Source organism: Rhipicephalus sanguineus, chromosome 3 (assembly GCF_013339695.2).
Source record: "Rhipicephalus sanguineus isolate Rsan-2018 chromosome 3, BIME_Rsan_1.4, whole genome shotgun sequence".
Taxonomy (NCBI): domain Eukaryota; kingdom Metazoa; phylum Arthropoda; class Arachnida; order Ixodida; family Ixodidae; genus Rhipicephalus; species Rhipicephalus sanguineus.
In genome coordinates this window covers 79,175,070-79,195,442 of record NC_051178.1, presented here as the reverse complement: position 1 = coordinate 79,195,442, position 20,373 = coordinate 79,175,070, and the positions used below count along the sequence as shown (strand labels likewise).

Here is a 20,373-nt window from a genome sequence, read left to right as displayed (position 1 = left end):
TGTGACGATATAAGATGCCATCTTGGAGCACAAACAGACGGAGAGATGGAGGAATTATGGGACCACTCAGCCGGTTAATGATGTCTCTCAAGTGAGGATCACGTCGTTGCTCGTCTCCGATGTTGGCGAACGCTGAAAGTGCCAACACGAATGTAGACTCGCCGCTCTCAGGAGGATCTGGTGGGTCTACTGGATGACGCGACAAGCAATCTGTGTCCTCATGTTGGCGGCCCGTCTTATAGACAACGGTGAATGAATATTCTTGCAGCCGTAAGGCCCACCGACCCAGCCGTCCAGTAGGATCCTTTAACGATGAGAGCCAGCATAAGGCGTGGTGGTCGGTGACAACGGTGAACGGCCGTCCATACAAATATGGGCGAAATTTGCCCACCGCCCAGACGAGCGCAAGGCATTCGCGTTCGGTGATAGAATAATTGCGCTCCGCGGGTGACAAAAGACGACTAGCGTATGCAATGACACGGTCGCTACCATGCTGTTGTTGAGCCAGAACAGCACCAATGCCATGGCCGCTGGCGTCGGTATGCACTTCTGTTGGAGCGGACATATCAAAGTGGCCGAGAATCGGTGGTGACGTGAGGCGCATGGTCAGTTCTGTGAAGGCACTGGCTTGTTCAGGACCCCACGCAAAAGCCACATCCTTCTTGAGTAGGTCCGTGAGAGGGCGCGCAATGTCAGCGAAATTGCGCACAAATCTTCGAAAATAGGAACAGAGGCCTACGAAGCTGCGAACATCGTTCGCACAGGTCGGCACAGGGAAATCCTTGACTGCGCGAACTTTTTCTGGATCGGGACGAACACCAGAAGAATCGACAAGGTGTCCGAGGACAGTAAGTTGCCGGCGGCCGAAGTGGCATTTCGACGAGTTGAGCTGAAGTCCGGCCTTGCGGAACACAGAAAGAATTGTCGAGAGACGCTCGAGGTGTGTCTGAAAAGTCGGCGAAAAGACAATGACGTCATCGAGGTAACATAAGCAGATTGACCACTTAAAACCGTGAAGGAGAGCGTCCATCATTCGTTCAAAGGTAGCTGGGGCATTGCATAACCCGAACGGCATCACTTTAAAGTGATAAAGGCCATCAGGCGTAACAAATGCGGTCTTTTCACGGTCCATGTCGTCAACTGCAATCTGCCAGTACCCGGAACGAAGGTCAATCGAAGAGAAATACTTCGCACCACTGAGACAGTCAAGGGCGTCATCTATCCGCGGTAAGGGGTACATGTCTTTTTTTGTTACCTTGTTGAGATTTCGGTAATCGACACAGAAGCGCCAGCTGTTGTCTTTCTTCCTGACGAGCACGACAGGGGAAGCCCAGGGGCTTGAAGAAGGTTCAACGATGTCCCGGGCAAGCATCTTGTCGACTTCTTTCTGTATGACTTGGCGGTCAGTATGGGAAACACGATAGGGTCGTCGGTGGATCGGGTTAGCATCGCCGGTGTTGATTCGATGCTTCACAACGGTTGTCTGGCCCAGTGGCCGGTCATTGAGGTCAAAGATGTCCTGGTACGACGCGAGAAGGGCACGACGGGCGTTCGAATGTTCGGCCGGTAGGTCAAAGGCGATCATTTTCGTCATGCTTTCTGATGAAGTTGGATCCAAATCAGGACTGGTCAGCAATAGTGTGTCCCCTGTTAAAGCGGAAATGTGGTAGTCGCAGGCCGGGGCAAGGGTTGCAAGGGAGATACCCTGGGGCAGCACCTGAGGGCATAGTCCAAAATTGACGATAGGTAGACATGCGGCATTGGCGTGAATACGGATGACGGTGTGCGGGAACGTGACGTTTTGCGAGCAGAGGACGGTAGCGTTGGGTGACACGACGTAATCTCCGTCGGCCACGGGTGGATCGGGAGAGACGTCAATGTACGTAACGGTCAGAGAGGGGACGCGAACGAAATCGGCACAGCACAGCTTGCTCGGCGCAGGATCAGAAGGCTCAACGGCATAGGGTAAGGCGAGTTGGACGACACCCGTGGCACAGTCAATAAGAGCTGAATGGGACGACAGAAAATCAAGTCCTAAGATTAGTTCATGCGGGCATTGCTCCAATACGTAGAACAAAACAGAAGTATGGCGCCCAGCAACAGTGACGCGAGCAGTACACATCAAGTGACAACTGGAGTTGCACCATCGGCTACACGGACCACAGCGATCGGAGCAGGAGTGAGCACCTTCTTTAGGCGAGCATGGAGGTTCGAGTTCATAATCGATACGTGAGCGCCAGCGTCGATGAGTGCTATAACAGGTGCGCCGTCGACATCTACTTTGAGCAGGTTGTTGTGTCCAGGTAGTGTAAGCAGAGGAATTTCGGGTCGGGTCGTCAAGGCAGGCTCACCTCCAGGAGCTGCGCCCGTTAGTTTTCCGAGGAGCGGCGGGAGTAGAAGGGGTGAGGCGAGCGACGACGCAGAGAGGAGCAGAGGAGAACGTCTCCCTCTTCATCTTCGGTAGCGCTTCGTAGCAATATCTCTGCGTGTAAGCCCTAAGATTGCGTAAGCCTGCCGTGTAAGCCTGAGTGTAAGCCTTAAACCTTGATTGTTTTGCCATCGCACGTGCGTGCCGCTGAAAATACTGATAAATTGCCCGTCTTCTATTACAGCCGCGGCCACGTATGCGTAGAGCACGCGAGCAGCCGGTGCTTGCTCTGCGGGGCGACACCATGAGGCAGTTTTGGGCTCTGACGTGGCGTGTCAGGAGCATGCGCGGCCTAGTAGTCAGGCTGACCACGTCAGAGCCCGAAACTCCCTCAAGGGGTCGCCCTGCACAGCAAAAAGCTGCTGCTCGCGCGCTCTACGCAGACGTCACCGCGGCTGTACTCCATTTTCAAGGCATATAAGAGAAAAATACGTGTGGAAGTGTGCAAGTATGTGAAAAATAAACCAAATCAGATGGTAGTCAGCGCACCAGCTGGAACGCATTCCGACACTATGGTCTTATGAACAGTAACCTGCAGACATTCTACAATGTACGCATAAGACACAAAAATATGCTTATAAAAACGTGATGCCGCCTGTAAATGCATAGCACTTAACTGCCTGAATATATCTTTCAAGAGGCACTAGAAAACAAATTGTGCCAAAGATGGAGAACCAAAGAAAGGGTACACTGCGTGTTTGCGTACTCATTTTTTGTTGATCCGTCATGCTCACTGTGCGTTTAGTATGTTGCGCAAACACGCCGATGCACCCGCTTTAGCTTCAACTGGCCCTGCAATACGAACATATCTTTATTCCAAGCGAGAGACTACAAGCACACACGCACGGAGAATTCATGTTACAGCGTGCAATAACAACCGCCTTTGTTCTTTGCAGCGGTAATCATTGTAGTACCGAGCCAAGTCGACGCGGTCTTCAAATTGCCGCCCATTGGGAGAAAAGACTGGGAGCCGGCTGAGTGAACCTTCGGTCTGGGCGACTCGGCTGAGCTACAAAGAACCGCTGTACTATGCAATGAAATAAAATTATAGAGCAACATTTTTGCATGTGCCTGCCTAATGTATTGGAGCCAAAAAATGATGTTTTGTTTTCCGAGGTACAAAGAGATGGCATGCTTTTTCTCAATATGTGTGGCTATCATATTCCTCTGATATACAAGAAAGACTGACCTTTTGCCCCTGCTAGAATCGCCAGCTGAGCGTCTTCATAGCCGAAACTACTTCGCTGTCCTTTCTGATACTGCGTTCATATATAGTGTGTGCAACATGCCCTCCAGATCACACTTTCAATATACCGGCTCATCTACGCATTCTTTTAAGAGCAGCCGGTTACTGTCCATCATGAAGCACTTTCATTGTAATAATTGGGTTTCTCAAAAAACCTGAATTACATTGAATGCTTTAACTTGGAGTTTCGAAAGGTCGGATTAGGCGAACATTTGACATTTTGGTTATATACATGTGGTATGCGGGTAAGGAAAAACGCCGGGAAATTTCGCAAGAGACCGCCTGTTCACACGCACAGAGACAATATGTTCAACCGGTTGGCATGTGGCGAATACAAGCTTTCCTTCGACATTTTCCCGTATAGTTAAATTCATCATTCAAATATGGAAACCGCTTTCTTTCACTCTTCGTTAGCTTTTCAACCATTTTATGCATAAGTCACAGTATTATTCCCCAATAATATGCAGCACAGCTTCGTGGGATACGTATATGGACGTAAGTTGCCGGGACAAATGATCGATCTGAGAATGTACAAAGAATTTTCTAGAGCGTTCTCGCGGTTTAATGTTAAATAAATGTGTTGTACTGAAACAATATTACTTTAGCATACACGCCAACAACTGATTCTAAATGAGAATGACTAGAGGTCGTCTAAATAAATCGAGGTCAGCCAGACTCTCTCAAGAAATACATTTTCAAGGCGAAAGACTTAGATTCGTCATCAAACGCCAACATTGATCATCGGCGGCGGCAAACGAGTTGTGCAAATAAAAAACATGACTGATCCCTCCGTCACTGAACTCGGTAAGACACGAAAGTGAAACGTGTCTTCACAGAAGTAGTCCTTATTGTGCAGTGATATATGAGAACTTGTAAATGTCTATTGGTGCTTGGCAGGTACAGCACCGTTTGACATGGATGCACCAAGGTTGATGCCTAGTGGCACATCTCCATCGCGACGACTAACGCCCATGATCGCGATTTCACCATTGTGGTAGCTGAAGTTTTTAACATATACTTAGACAGTGTATCGTGAATCCCCCGCAAAGATGACAGCGAGAAGGACATAACAAACACCAGTACTCTACAGGCACTCTTGAATGCGCTGTCAATTAAGGAGAGAAACGGCTCCGTGTGCGCTCCCGAGTATTATGGTGCTCATGCATACATTACCCCAATGCGCTTCAGCACCGCGGGATGCAGAGGTTCGCAGCTTGGGCGGGAGGCATTCCACGTCCCGCTGGCCTCTGTCTCGCTCCACCAAGGCAAGACATGTGCAGGTGAATATTGTTGCCTTTCTGCCGCGCACTGCAGGGCCCGTATTCTCAAACGATCAAGGAAGGTGATAGCATCGCGTTTGGTGAGGTAGAATCTGATGCACTCGCATCAAAGTTTCACCGCAAAGGCGAAACAATGAATGCAATGTCACAGGAAGAACACCAAGCAGCTCGATACTCGCAGCGCGCCCATCAAGTGCAAATGCCTCACGAAAAGAACGCACACAGGATGACCACGAAGTAATAACTATCAGCAGCTCTACACTTGCAGCGCGCTGCGCTACCCAAACGCAACGAAGCAAGCTCGAAAAGAATGCACAGGTATACACAGGACGAGCGTGAACTAACAACTGTCCCAGTTCCTTATTCGTGTTTGAGCTGCGCGCTGCAACCCAACGCTGTTAGATATTTTTTTATTGAAACCTGCGGTGCGTGGCCCCTCCGCGTGCCCCCTCCACGTCTCCTCCGCGCGGTGGCGTTCGACGCATGGTTTAGCTGTGTTCCACATCACGTGTGGGTGCAGAAGTGGGCGGGTTTTAGTGCGCTTCTGAAGGGCAGTTTTCAAACAGACGCAAAATCAAGGAGCGTTGCTTTAAAGCGCGACCTGCGCGCAATCTCGCGGGTGACACTGCATACGCCGAAGCATCTCTAAGATCTGCATAACGCCAGCGTTAAATGGTGTATATAAATAGCTCGCCGTTAGTACTCCTCACAACCGGTCGCGCGGCCGAGATATTTGAACCGGTGCGCTGAACAGCGAAGGGTTGGAGTTCCGAGTCCCGGTGGCGCACTGCGAAAATTTTTTTCTTGTGATTTATTTTACTTCCTTGGTTTTATTTGTATATACATACATATACATATCCCAGACATGACAGTAACTGCAACGGCAAAATCAGCCGACGGTGTCCATATAATAATCGTTATAGTATACTTGCCTGTGACGTCATTGTTGCACGTGCCGTTGGTGTTACGAATGTCTCACAACACAGGCGTGAGCGTACCGTACAAACGCAGAGCGACCCTAGTGCGGCGTTTTCGAGTGTATAATGGCTTCTACGCAGTGGCCAGACTTTGGATGTGGCTCCTTCAAATATAACCGTGTTCAAAGTGCTTTCAACGTTTTCTTTGTGCAATTGTTTAACGCGAAGTATTATATTTAAAGAATGTAACCTTGCTGTGAAATGTATTTTCTTTAAGAGTTTAACACGGCGTACTCAGAGAGTACAGCTGTAGTGTGGCGCCGTAGCGACATCGTCTCAACATCGCAACATGTTGCCGGGGCGCGTCAGACCACGTGAGCAACACACGGTTCATCTTCCTGGAACGTTCAAACCACGAAAAAACACGCGCTGGCAAAGCACAAGCACTGAAAACATCCCTAGGTAATGCTCGCTGAAACCTTCAATGTAAAAATTACTGCGCACGTCCACCAAGAATATAATACCAGAAGCTACCGCCTATGCCACTGAAATGTTCGACTTCACCACCAGCCGACGGTGATCAGCTGTGTTCGTTTATTCCAGGCATGTCAGGAGCACCGTAGAGCACCGTCACGTTGACGGAAATACTAGATGGCGCCCTCGCTTTTCCGGTTTTGCTCAATAGCCAATAAGCGCGCACTAAAGGCGATACTTTTGCGATTGTGGCCTTTTGCGATCGTTTGAGAAAACGGTCCCACCAGTTTTATTAGTCGGTGCCATCGCACACAAAGCAGTCGGTGGCGAAACACAGTTGGGGCGCGTGCAAGCTGCACTACTCCAAGAACGAGCCCCCAAACTCTAACACGAAGCAAAATACAAAGAACGTAACTGAGGCTAGGGCGACTACCCGATGAAAACGCGGCCAGGGTTTTTCGCTGGTATCGTTACACATTAACCGATAGGGTTTGTTTGATACACTAACCTTGAGAGGAAAATGGCGCTGCGATCGTTCAACCACCATTTTGAGAAGAACAGGCTTCAGAGTGGACTGCGTTAGCTAGCGAACTGTCTACGGATCTTTTAGGGGCGAAGCACCTTAGGCCGAGTCTTGTAACCCCGGCGTCTAGCGTATCTTTGGTTTACACGGAGCGCTCGCTCCCGGCGAGTGCTCTTGTTTGAATGGAGACGGCTAGGGGCGCTGCGGTACCCAAGGAATATCGTTGCGCGCGTTTCCGGTGTGCGCTCCCTTTTTCGCTTCAGCCATGGATGAAAACGGCTGCTTGTGACATAGATGAAAAGGCGAGAGTGGTGGCTCAGCTCCAAGCGTAGTCGAGGGCTCGCAAAGCTGCTGCAGAGCGGTGACGCAGACAACAAGCAGACACCGATGTCAAGGCGCGGGAAGCTGCAGCAAAACGGCAACGCAGACAACAGGCTTGCGATACGGAGCAGGAGCTGAGGGCTCGCGAAGCTCCAGCAGAACATCCCATTCAATAACCCCTGGCTCTCCATTTCACCGATCACAAGGCGGCGCTAATGAAGGGGAAACGATCTCCGCACCTCAACACCATATAGGCCTTATGACATCAATAAAAGAACATTGATGTACTGTACAGATGTGTTTGTTACGCATTTGCACGCTCGAGTGGGCAATGCACGAGTGAATCACGGTTGCCCGAATGATCCCCGGTGCTTCGCCTACTCATCATCATTCACTTCGTGGGTATGCTTGAATTTTTTTCTATAGTTTCAGTTTCGCTCTTTGCGAGGCGTGGCCAGAGGGGTATGTTGCAAAGCGTTCAAGTAGTGTCCTTGTTGTTCAAAACGGCTTAAGACCGCTAGGTCAATTGGTTCAGCGCAGAAAACAGGCAACAGACGAGCGAGAGGACAAAGGCATAGCGCATTCTTCCAACAAAAGTTTATTGAATCGGGATACCTGTATATAAACACACAGGGAAAGCAAGAAAAGAAAAACCAGGAAGTAAAAACCAAAAGGTGAAATCAAGAAAAGTGCCGATAAGTCACACACGTGTGCCAACACCACCCCCCTTCCCATGTATTGCCATAAACAAAAGCTCTTTGTCAGAAAGATGCAAGGAAGGCATGCTTACGCATGCGTTCCCAGACCGTTTGATTTCCTCAGCCTCGATGATTTCCCCTACCCCTTGGTCCCGACTGCGTGCATGGACCGCAGTGTTTTCAAATAGGGGCCTACACTCGCAATCCCGCACGTGGATTTCGAGGTGCCCCGATACTATCGTTTAGACGCTGTAATAGTGCTCAAGGAGTCTCTCATTCAGACAACGTCCCATCTGACCCACGTACTTTCTGCCACACGTCAGAGGGATGGGGTACACAACGCCTTGAACGCATAGAACGAACTTTCGCTTATGGTATGTGGTGCAGTCGCTTTTTTCTTCCATACGAGAGGTCGAACTGCACAGGCCCAAAAGCTTTTCAGGGGCCGCGAAAACCACGCGAAACCCAGCGCTTTCCCCTATTTTCTTAAGCCTGTGCGAGACATCATGCACATAGGGCACCACAGCTGTCTTCTTCTTATCTTGCGCCCTCCATCTCATTCTGCGCTCCTCCTTCCTCTTGGGGTTCCTGACATCCCTAAGCAGGCCTTCAGTCACAGACGACACTGATCTTGTTGAGCCGTCGGTAGTCCACACAGAACCTAACTGAACCGCCCTTCTTCGCAAAACCAGGAGACGCCCAGGGGCTGTTTGAGTGTTAAATACCATCACGTCTATGCATGTCGGCGACTTGCTCATTAATTGCACACCGTTCGCCGGACGATAAGTGATACGAACGCATGACGCAATGGTGGTTTGGGCGCCAGTGTCGACGCGATGCGTAATAGCGGACGTGCGGCCGAGAGAAGTTTGCGCGACACCGAAATAAGAATAAACCTATTCCCAAAGGCACAGAAGCTGGGAAAGCTGGACCGATGTGAAGGTGTCAGCACTGGATGAACTATATACATCATCGTGCGACGGATCAGGCGTGGAAACAGTTTGGAGCGTACTGGAACTGAGAAAGTGCGTGTCATTGGGCGCATCCTTAAAGGCCGACTCCGGCGATTTTTCGAGGTCGATGGATCTCAGTGAAATTCGCTGGGTACGGTCCTTTGCACGTTTTCGTCATTTCTGCCAAATTACAGGCTTGAGACATGCGCAGATTGTTTGCAAATGAATTTTAAAGATTGTCTGAAAACGCCCTCCTGGCTTCCCACAATTATTGGCAACATTGCGTCTGTGACGTCAGTATTGGCAAGGCGGTGGAAGTGACGCAGCCGAGGGCACCGCTAACTTCGGCGCTTAGGCCGCTACAGCGAGCGTCTGCTGTGCACAAGGCGACAGACAGCGTTGGTTTGGCCGGCGCTTCGCTGGTCGTCCCGGCTGTCACAGTTTTCATACTCCGCGCCGGCGTGACCGGCATGCCTTGCACGACTTCCGGTTCATTCGTAACAACGTCTACGTCATACGTAGACAGTACACTCGGTTGGGTTTCGGTTTCGGTGTTGCGCTTTTTTGCTTATTTAAAATTATTCTCCAATTTGCCGAGTACTTCTGCTATCGGGCCCGTAACAGGAGCGTGTCATGAACATAAAAGCACCATTACTTTGACATGGTCAAAAAATCGCCGGAGTTGGCCTTTAAGTAGTGCGTCGTGGAGAGTTCCACTCTTCCGAGACCTCGCACTAACGTCGGTGGCCTGCACCGATGAATTCGTGGACGCCAGGAATTCTTGCGCCCTCCGAGATGCTACTGCGCCTGCTTCGACAAATTGAGGACCCCAACCAGATTTCGACGTCAAACTGAGCCTCCCGAAGCGCAAGCAAGACTAGCTTAAAGCGCTGCTCGCGCAATTCAAGGACAGCTTCTCGTTGTCGCCAAGAATTCGACAGGCAGCAGTCGCGAAACATTGCATCATAACAGAAGATAGTGCTCGATGTATCCGTCACAGCCCGTACCGACTTTAGACGCGAGAACGCGAGGCCGTTAAGAAACAGTTCGACGAAATGCTACGCGACGACATCGTCAAAGAGTCGGTGGTCGTCAGCTATGGTGTTAGTGAGAAAGATGGATGGAACCGTCTGTTTCTGCGTCGACAATCGTCGCCTGAACAAGGTCACGAAGAAGGACGTGTACCCTCTCCCAGGAATACACGACGCCTTGGATCGACTCCACAACGCGAAGTACTTTTCTTCTATGGACCTCAAGACCGGCTACTGGCATGTAGAAGTCGACGAGAGAGACCGAGAAAAAGACTTCCTTTTTAACACCAGGCGGCCTGTTCGAGTTCTGGGTCATACCGACTGGTCTTTGATCGGCACCTGCGACTTTTCAACACGTTATGGATACTGGCCGGCTTGAAGTGGCAGACGTGTCTCGTATACTTGGACGACGTCGTTGTGCTTGCCTCAAACTTCGACAAACATCTCCGGCGTCTTGAAGCTATACTTCAAACAATCAGGAACTCTGGACTCATGATGAAACCTGAAAAGTGCCGCTTCGCGTACGAGGAGCTCTTGTTTTAACACGAAAGTGTTTTATGCCGGGGTCCACCAAGACTTCAGTGACGTATTTCCGTCACGGAAATGACGTCGAAAAAATATACACAAGCAGATGGCAAAGATAAAAAGGTACCGTTAACGGGGATCGAACCCACGACCGCTCGGTCCGCAACAACAGATGCCGGGCACGCTATCCACTGCGCCACGGTCCCAGATTCTGAAGGCTTTACGAACGCGCCTTGTATATCTACCACTCTCCCGGTCGGCTGGGTGGTGTTGACCTCTGGGAGTGGTAAGATAAAGTAATTCGTCATTGCTGTGGCCTCCGCGACTAGCACCTGCAACGCGTTACGCGTCCGTCCCATTCGGTGCGTTTTTAATAAAAGTTGAATTTTGTCAATGCCTTAACACACCGCGAGGTGGTGGCCTTTGCCCAAGCGTCGTAAAAGCGTCGGCCTCGCTCAGCATCACGCGAATACAAACAAAAAATAGCTCTGCGACGCGCGCTTGCCTCACCTGGCTGTAACACCGCGTTCCATGCTCACGCGCTCGCCCCGAGAAAAATCGCGGCCGGGCTACCGGGGCGGCACGACGCGCTTCGCGTTTCGCTCTAGTCCGGCCGTGGTGTTCACATTTTAACATGCCGCGGGATGGCGACCAAGTTCTACGTCCAATATGCGACGCTCTTCTGGCTATCACACCTCGTTCTCTGATTACGCTTTCACCGTTAACTACTACAGCTACCACAAGGGTTTGTTTAATCATTTAACATGAACGTTAGTCGTCGGGATGGAGATAGCACCAATGATCAAAGTGGGCGCATCCACGTTAAAGGGTGCCATTAGCTGCCAGACATCAATATACATTCTGCAAACTCTCTTATATCTATGTACAGTAAGTATTCAGTTACTTCTGTAAGGGCACGCTTTACTTTCGTGTTATTCCAATTCCTATGACAGAGTGATCAACCGGTTTTTTTGGGTCACGTGACCAGCGAGGATTCTGTTCGCTCACACACGCGGAAAACATCTTTCATAACTGCCTTCCCGCCCACCGACATGAAGGCCGTACCCCGATTTCTAGTCTTGTGCAAAAAGCGCTCGGTGAGGCGTAAGAGAGCACAAGACGTGGGATGCCATCCTTCCGTACGTGACCTTCCGTACGTGACAACACGGCAATACAAGAAACGACGCAAGTGTCGCCGTACAAGTCGGTCTACGGAAGGAGCCCGGTAATGAGGCACGACGCAATGCTTGCAGCTACTACCGAAGGACACAATCGCGACGTCAGCACTTATTTTCAAGGTGCCAAAGAAGCTCGAAAGCTCGCCCGCCTTCGTATCATGAACCAGCAGAGGACTCACAGCCGTCACTGTAATCTTCGGCGACGCAATATGGAATACCAGCCCGGTGACCGTGTGTGGGTCTTGGACACCGATACGCCGACGTGGACTCGGTGAAAATTTCTCCGCTGATACTTCGGGCCAAACAAGGTGCTACGAGGTCTCGGTGCACTGGACTACGACGTTGTTCAGGGCGGCATCACAAACTCTCAGCGGCGCAGCGCACGACCTGAAATCGTTCACGTCGTGCGCCTCAAACCGTTTTATGTGCGTTGAGGAACCTGAGTAGTCAGCTTTTGCTTGATTCTGCAGAAATAAAATCATGTGCCTGACGAACGTGTGGCTGATAATTTCTTACAGTGATCCCTTGTCCCCTGATGTCTATACCGATTGCGTTTTGCCGATATATACTCACTGACAAAAGTAATAAAAATTGGTTGCTACTAAGCGTTGTTTGTCTGCTCTCGACTTCGTCCTTTTTCTTGCGCTGTTGCATTTTAATTAGGTGCTAGTCATTTCAGTCTATACAACGGAAAGTAATTCTATTCAATAGAGAAAACAGCAGTTCTAAAAGCATTGAGTCATCCAGGGGTACCTGTCACAACTGTAATCATACAGCCCACGTCAACAAGACTATCCCAGATAATATGGTAACTTCCGGTACAAATGGAGATCCGGAAAATTGTGACGGCCTTTTTAACGGTATTCACTTTAACGTTATTTACAACAATGGTATTTTCCTTGTCAGTAGGTGTATTGACCCTACCCGTGCCCCCTCCGAACATTTCTTGCACCTAAAGTGATTTTGCACTGCCTTTATGATGGGAGGCGTTCCAAGCAATCTTCTGCTCACGTTCTCTTTCACTAACTGCGTGACCGGCCCACCTTTGACCAAGCGATGATGTTTGATGCTGTCAGCAAATGACGTCATGGTATGTGACGCCAAAGTGGCGTCGAAAAATTTCACATTTTGTACCTCGCGTTGATGTCACATGGTGACGCCAACACGTGATGATGATTTTTAAGGGCGGAACACTTTAGGCAAGCGCGTTGTCGTCCATCCGTACATCTAATGTGGCGTCATCACGCTCACAGTAAAGCGCTCAATACAGACCAGAACAAGGCTAGCAGTGCCCAACACTGGCTTAAATTGAACGAACAAGGTCACATTAATATAATTGGCATGTATAACCAAGAAGTAATCGCAATAATTAACTTAAAATCGCTAATGACATTTGGAAACATGCGACTAACATCGGCGGGGTACAAGAGAGGGCGCCACAACCTCGCCGTGCAAACGAATGACCCTCTCTTTCTGCACTGCGAGCTCTGCGTTCCTACACCCGAGCGGGAAGTCAATAATGCGCAGGAAAAAGTAGCTCACATGTCGCGCATCTCCCTAACAGGATTCTACTTGTGCTGGGGAAACCCTTCATGCTTACCTGAAACATTGGCGTTATCGACGCTTTGGTAAACGGAGCAGTGGAACCTCAACTAAAAGGAATCACTGGGTGCTCGTGCTACGCACTTCCTCAGGTTTCACAGTAGCGGGGCTGCCATACGTTTTTGCATCACTCGTATGACCCCGCCGACGATCAATTTTCGCGTTGCATAAGGAAGCTAAGGCTCTCGCCTTAAAAAATATATTTCTCGAGTGAGTCTCAGTGACCTCGATTTATTTTGTCGACCTATGGTCATTTCCATGCAGAATCATTTGTTTACGCGCATATTAAAGTAATATTCTTCTACTACAACATTTTTTATTAAATATTAAGCTGCAGGAAAGCTCGAAAGCTCAAGAAAGTTATCTGTTCATTCTCAAAGTGATCGTTTGTTCCGACAACTTACGTCCTTATGAATAGCTTACGCTGATCAACGTATCGTAGGCAGCATTGCTCCGTGATATTGTCAAATATTTCGGGTACTTCTGCATGATGTGTTTGAAAAAATAAGGAACGGTGAAAAAAGCGATTTATATAACTTAGTGTTGAATTTCAATATATAGGAAAATGTGAATGGGAAGGTTGTATTCGCAATTTCAACAGTTTCAACACATAGTCTCTGTGCGTGGGAACATGCTGCCTCATGCGAAATTCTCCGGCATTTTTCTTTACCCCCATACCACATGAATACTAGTAAATTGTCAATTATTCGCCTTATCCGAGCTTTCGAAACTGAAAGTGATAGCATTCAGTGTAGTTTAAGTTTTTTGAGAAACCCAGTTAAAACAATTCAAGTCCATAGTAATAGACAGTAACGCGGCTGCTCTTAAAGGAACCCCTAGATCAGCCTGCATATCGAAAGTGTGATCTAGATGGTATATTACAGACACTTCATTCGAATTGAATATGAGAAAGGAGAGTGAAATAGCTTCGCCTACCAAGATGTTGAGCTGGTGGTTTTTAGCAGGTGTAATAGATCAATCTTTCTTGCATATCAGAGGAATATGATAGGCGCATATATTCAGAAAAAGCACGTCCTTTCTTAGCACTTTGCAAAACGAAACTCAATTTTCGGCTTCGATATATGAGGCAGGCACATGCACAAATGCTGCTCTATTAGTTTATTTCACTGCATAGTACAGCGGTTCTTTCTACCTCAACCAAAAAACCCAGACCGAAGATTCACTCAGCCGGCTCCCAGTCTTTTCTCCCAGTGTGTGGTCCAAAGAAGACCGCGTCGACTTGGCTGGGCACCACAATTAATACCGCTGTAAAGAACAATGACAGTCGTTATTGCACGCTGTAACATGAAGTCTGCATGCGTGTTCGGTTGTAGCCTGTCGCTTGGAAGAGAGCTATCTTCGGAATGCAGGGCCGCTTGAAGCTAAAGAGGGTACTGGGGCGTTTTGGTGCAACGTACTAAAAAGAAACAGTGCAAGTGATGGAGGACCAAAAAATGAAAACAGCTAACACAGGGACACAGGCAAGAGAGAGGATACAGGCGAAAATAAATGCAGTTCGCAAACGCGCAGTGTGTCCCCTTTTTTGGTTCTCCGTCTTTTGCATTGTTTGTTTCCTAGTTCCTCTTCAATGATATACGTAGGCAGTTGAGTGCTATCTGTTGTTCCTTCAGACCCCTTTAGGGGCTTGTCAACGTATTGTTTGTAGTTCATCTAAGCATACATTGTAGAACGCCTAAAGATTACTGCTTATAAGATCGCAGTGTCGAAATTCGTACCATCTGGTGCGTTGACATAGTTAAAAAACAGCGCAACAAAAGCAGGAACAAGTAAGGACAGAGAGAAAGAGCTGACTGCCATCTGATTTGGTTTATAATGCACATACGTGTACATGTGCAGCCTATTATATGCCTTGAAAATGGAGTACACAGACGACGGGTGAATTATCAGTATTTCAAGCGGCGAACACGTCCGGTGACAAAAGCGTCGAGTGAAGCAAGATTATTACAAAGATTGATATACGAAGAGCTCAGATTTTTGTTAGCCACAAATGTGACGTGACCCCTAGCAGGCCCCGTGGCGCTCCTGAAACGGTCCAAGACACAATGCACATTACGTGATGACCACTATCTGAGACAACAGAAGGCTAGCCGGGCACGTTCTCTCGCGTACCGGTCTTCTCGCAAATTGACAGCCATCAAGGAGGAGAGAAGACAATATTTATGAACAAGTTTGACACGACCAAGAACGATGCCAGCTAAAAGTAACAAATAATATCCTCTGTGCTTGCCTTGGCTTAAGTAGCTGTTCGATTCATTTCAGCGTGTCCAAGAAAGACGCTTTCCTTCCTAACAGTTGCCCTTCTTTCGTTGTTTCAATGCAAGGGCCCTGTGCCGGCAGACATGATGCCTTTAGGTAGCACGATACGCTTTATTGGCCAGTTGCCACTTCGTGTGAACGTCACGTGCTACGTGAAGCCATCGGACAAAGCGAGTGTTCCGCACTCTCTGCCATGGCTACGACGGGTACTTGCTAACAATCTTAGGCATAACACGCAGAGATATACGCTACAATTAGGACGGGGCAGCGCCCGCCGACGTGGCTCAATTGGGAGAACACCAGACGCCTAATATGAAGGTTCTGAGTCGGGAACCACCGTCGGAGAGGTGTTTTTTTTGTGGACTTGCATTCATTCCAGCGTTTCGCGTATTACTACGATATAGTTGAAAAAGCAACAGAGAATGTTACCTAAGCTTTCCTCAGGTTCATTTTCTATTAGACTAATTTCTTGGCGCTCTAGCAAACAACGTGCCCTCAAACATTTTTTATCATTTTGTTCATCTTGGACTGCGAGTTTTTGTCGCGGGACGCATTCGCCGCTGGAAGTTCTGATCTCCCGCTCCCATGTGTACTCCATTTTAAATGTATATGAGCGCATGTGCACAATAAATCAAAGCGGATAGTAGTCTGCAATAGCCCTATGTTCTAACTTGTTTTTGTTTTTATAGCGTCGTTTTTCACTGTAGGTCTTTGTGAGTTGCCCATTTCTTTTACTATTTCGTACTGCGCGTTGACAGGCTACAGGCGACAGTCATTATATTCAGGTTTATTGCTGCCATTCGATATAATATATATAAAAACTGGTCATTCTCAGAATTTGTATTCATTGCCGCTAAATAGATGTAACTGGTGTGTCTCTGGCGTGTTTTGTTCAGTATATTCATTGCCTACAGATCAGGTTTCACGAAAGTGTTTTACTTTTATTACATTTTTCAAGAACGTCGTATAAGAGTTTCTGTGCTGTCGTAAGCACTCCATAGTGAATTCTTTAGGCATTCCATATCTTAATGCTATGAGAGGCTTTTCGAACGCACGTTTAGGTCGCTCTTGACTAAGCAAGAAAAGCGCAAACCTAAAGGGAAGCGCTCTGGCCACCAATGAAAAAATGCTGATATTTCATTTTGTCGTGCGGCAGTAATCAATATCCATTCAACATCACTCATTTGCTGCGCTTCAGTACATTCAAAATCCCCGTTTGATGCTAGGCATTCTTCAGTATTAGCCCCTGAAGCTCACAATGATGACCAAACACATCAGCAAGACAACCTACCTAAAACGATAGCGACAACCATAGCAAGATTCTTTCCCAGGTTGGCCTTCATGATGGGTTCACCTGAGAAAGCCATAATGCGTACATTAAAACATTATTCAACAGTGGAAACGCAGGCGCGATATTCACGATTGCTGTAAATAGTGGAGACCAGTATATTTGTGCTAAATCGTTAGTGATATAAGAGCATGCCCTCGTGACCAAAGACGAAACAAAAGCTGCTGGAAAACATAACGTATGAATACTAACAAGGGAATCCAATACTTTATATCATTTATGTTCATTTTGAAGACTCCTTTCAGTTATTTGACTATAAATAAAAACTACCCCCGGTCTTTATATTATACCTTATTACAGGAGTGCTGAAATATAAAATGCTAATATGTTGAGCCCAAGCAATAATTACTTCTTATCATTTGTCAGTATTACCATTTCAATATGGGCTATTCATTATGTAGAGTTTACTCTAAAAAATTACTAATGCCTAAGGAAGTACAAGAAGCATGCATAAAATGCCTGATAAATATCATATCAAACGTGACTGAATGCAAAGAAAAAGCATTATGGAAGGCGTATATATACACATTGCGAAATCTTTGCGAATGGTATTGTAATCACGAAGTGTATACCACACTACCGTTACACATTCTTGCTTGCTTCTGGGCCACCTTCTAATATACCAACTGTCCAAATTCACTGCTTAAAGAGTTTACTCTCCAGCATGGTCACATTCTCAAGTAAGTACCCTATTGCAAAACCCAGCGCCACTGGGTACCAGCGTCCAGTGCCATGCCTGATTATGGGCCCAGCGTCGCGCTGGATACTGGGCCGCTGGAGCGGCGTTTTACTGGGAGGCGCTGGGTACTCAAGCGCAAAACGGCTCTACAGCGTTAAAACGGCGGTGCCTACGTGCCCTACATCAATATATTAGTAAAGAAAGGCTTATAGAAAGCATTAGTGCAATAAAAAAAAGCCGTATGAAAAAAAAAAAAACCCGCCGTCGCAAGGATTCGAACTCGCCACCACTCAATCTCCAAGCGAGTACTCTACCACTGCGCCACGCTGAAACACGTCTGGATGGCTGTAAAAGGGCTAGTCAATACAGTAAGACAGCGTTTCGTTTCATAGTTTGGTGTCGCGTATTCAAGGAAGACGCGATCTTCCTTTACAAATCCCGCTTGCTTCTTTATTAGACACAAACAAAGGATGGCCGGCAACGACTGAAATGCCCAAAATGGGAAGAGCGCTAGATTTCTTTAAGAATTGCCGTTTTAACTCCGAAAAATATCAAATGGATCGAGGAGCCGGGTACAGTTTGACGGCTGTTACTGCCGATTTTTAATAGCCGTTTCTCGCCCTTGCAAATGATGAACATGTACAGACGCTTTATGATCACTCGTTCGATAAAGACGCGCCTAGATAAATTCATACTTAGTAGTTTTCTCGCGCGAGCGACGATATTACTGCGGGGCGGGCGTGTCTGTATTCTTGCAGTTCTATCGATACCTACAACTATAAAACCGCTCAGCAAAAACAAATACAATTAGTTGAAAAAAGATGCCGGCGTGTTAGTTCACTAACGCGTACCAGTTCACGGGTATATGTTCTGACGTATGAGTCAGAGAAGTACCGGCGAGTGCGGCCGGCTGCTTTCGTTGAGCCTGCGTTTGTTGCTGAAAGCGCGTCGCATCGATGGTCATCGCTCCTTGTGCGGACACCGTACACAAGAAAAAATGGTTAATTTAGGTTAACGGATGTCCAGACTATACTTTACGGTAAATGTTACACGTAGGAATAGCGTGTACTTAAACCAAGAAGCGCCGGTGGCATGTAGACGGACTCGGCCGGTACGATAGGCCTAACACTCGCTGGGAGCCGCACTGGGTAGGACCGATCTCAGCGCAGATGAGTTGCGATGGTTGAAGTTTCTGCATTTTAGCCTCAAAACCTTTTTAACTGTTACCTAACGTATAGCTGAAGTAAGTGGAAGTGAAATAATTGCCCGAGATGCGTTTCCGGTGTGGCGATATCGAACGACGGCTGTTTTTCTGCCCTCCGTTGGGAGGGGTCGCGAAGCCAGAGTTCATTTACTTCTTGCCAACTGCACGGCGATGTAACGATTTGCCCTGTATGTTCAGACCAACGCCTCCAGACTTATAAACATTAAAATATGAAGTCATTACCAAAACACATCACGGATGCAAAAGTGATATATATGAGTGGCATGCACGAAATGTGTATTCATTGCTGCTACGTGCTCCGCAAAAAAAAAAAAAAAAAAAAAAAAGAAAGCCGACGTTATTGGCAGTGCATGAGTAAAGAAACGCGTGGTAGAAAGTAAAATGATCAGTGCTGGCTTCTTTGTGTTATTAACATATCTGTTTTCTCCACATTCGACAGGGAAACATTTAAAGTGACCGTGATTTCACATGTATATCATATCACGTATATCATGAAAATAGCGCGCATCTCCTCGTCTTTCTCTGCCAAGCTAGAATTTGTGACACATGTTTGGGACCCGTTAGGATAGCATCTATCGGTACCATCGAATCAGACATTCGATATTCAACGATACCAAAGCATTCCGCCGCGCACGATACTGAAAGCAGCGCGCGGCACTGGCAGAACAGTGCAGGCTCCAGTATGTGCCAGCGCACGCCAGTGAGAATTCCAGCGTCTCCAGCGCTTCCCAGTGAGCGCCAGCGTCACAGCGGCAAATCCAGTGCGCCTACCAGTGGGACCCAGCTCTTTCCCAGTGCTTTCAGCGGAGTCCCAGTGAATTCGAGCGTATACCAGTGTTCCCAGCGCGGTCCAGCGCCAAAAAACGTACTGGCATCACGCTGGGGGTACTGGAACGGCGCTGGTTTTTGCAATAGGGTATCTGTTTTCTATAAAAGAATATTGAGATTTACCGAATATCCAACTGCAGAAATACTGTTGCCGTTTGAATATCGCAGCAGCAAGTCCGCACGAGTCAGACAAATCTGAGGTTGTCTAATACCTCAGTTCACAAGGGCTTTTATACAGAAACTGTTATTTGGTTCAACCGTAATGTACTTTCTTTAAAAAGCAAGAGAAACAAAGTTCATTTGGTGACATACCTCATTAGCATAGGTTAAATTAGGACAAGCGTAAATGTATTGCCTATGTTTAATGATATGACAGGTTGAGCGGCAATATCAAGCTGCAGGTTATATTTCAGTGCCACATGATTATGCACGAAATAAAAGGAAAAGCACTCAATCCTAAAATGGAAGATTGCTTTTCGCGATTCAAACAGCAAGCCGTAGCAAGTTTCATCTTCATACTCTCCACAAAATGATCGTTTTAATCGATGGAATGATATTGCATTCCTTTAAGCCACAGATCCAGGGCACGAACACTACATTTTAATTAGGTTGCCTTTTTCTAGCGTGCATAGTTGAGATAAAATGCTAATTTTGTCTGCCAGACCTGACATATGAAATCGAATATCCATTTTCGTCCCCCTCATAAATGAGTTTACTGCGACAATAGTATTCTCCTGGAAATTGGATTTGCCTCTCCCAACCGTTCATTTTGACATACCGACCACTGCCGTCTTGAACTACGAACTTGATTTTTGCATCTTAAATATACCTGAATTTATC

General features: G+C 47.5%; 1 long non-coding RNA gene across 1 annotated transcript; it reads right to left on the bottom strand.

Annotated features, from left to right (window-relative positions):
* Positions 1-14,286: 14,286 nt before the first annotated feature.
* Positions 14,287-19,698, bottom strand: LOC119384989 (uncharacterized). Its single transcript, XR_005182027.1, has 3 exons — positions 19,657-19,698; positions 16,745-16,807; positions 14,287-14,442 (listed from the first exon to the last, which is right to left on the bottom strand). It is a non-coding gene; the product is annotated as an uncharacterized LOC119384989 (long non-coding RNA).
* Positions 19,699-20,373: the final 675 nt, after the last annotated feature.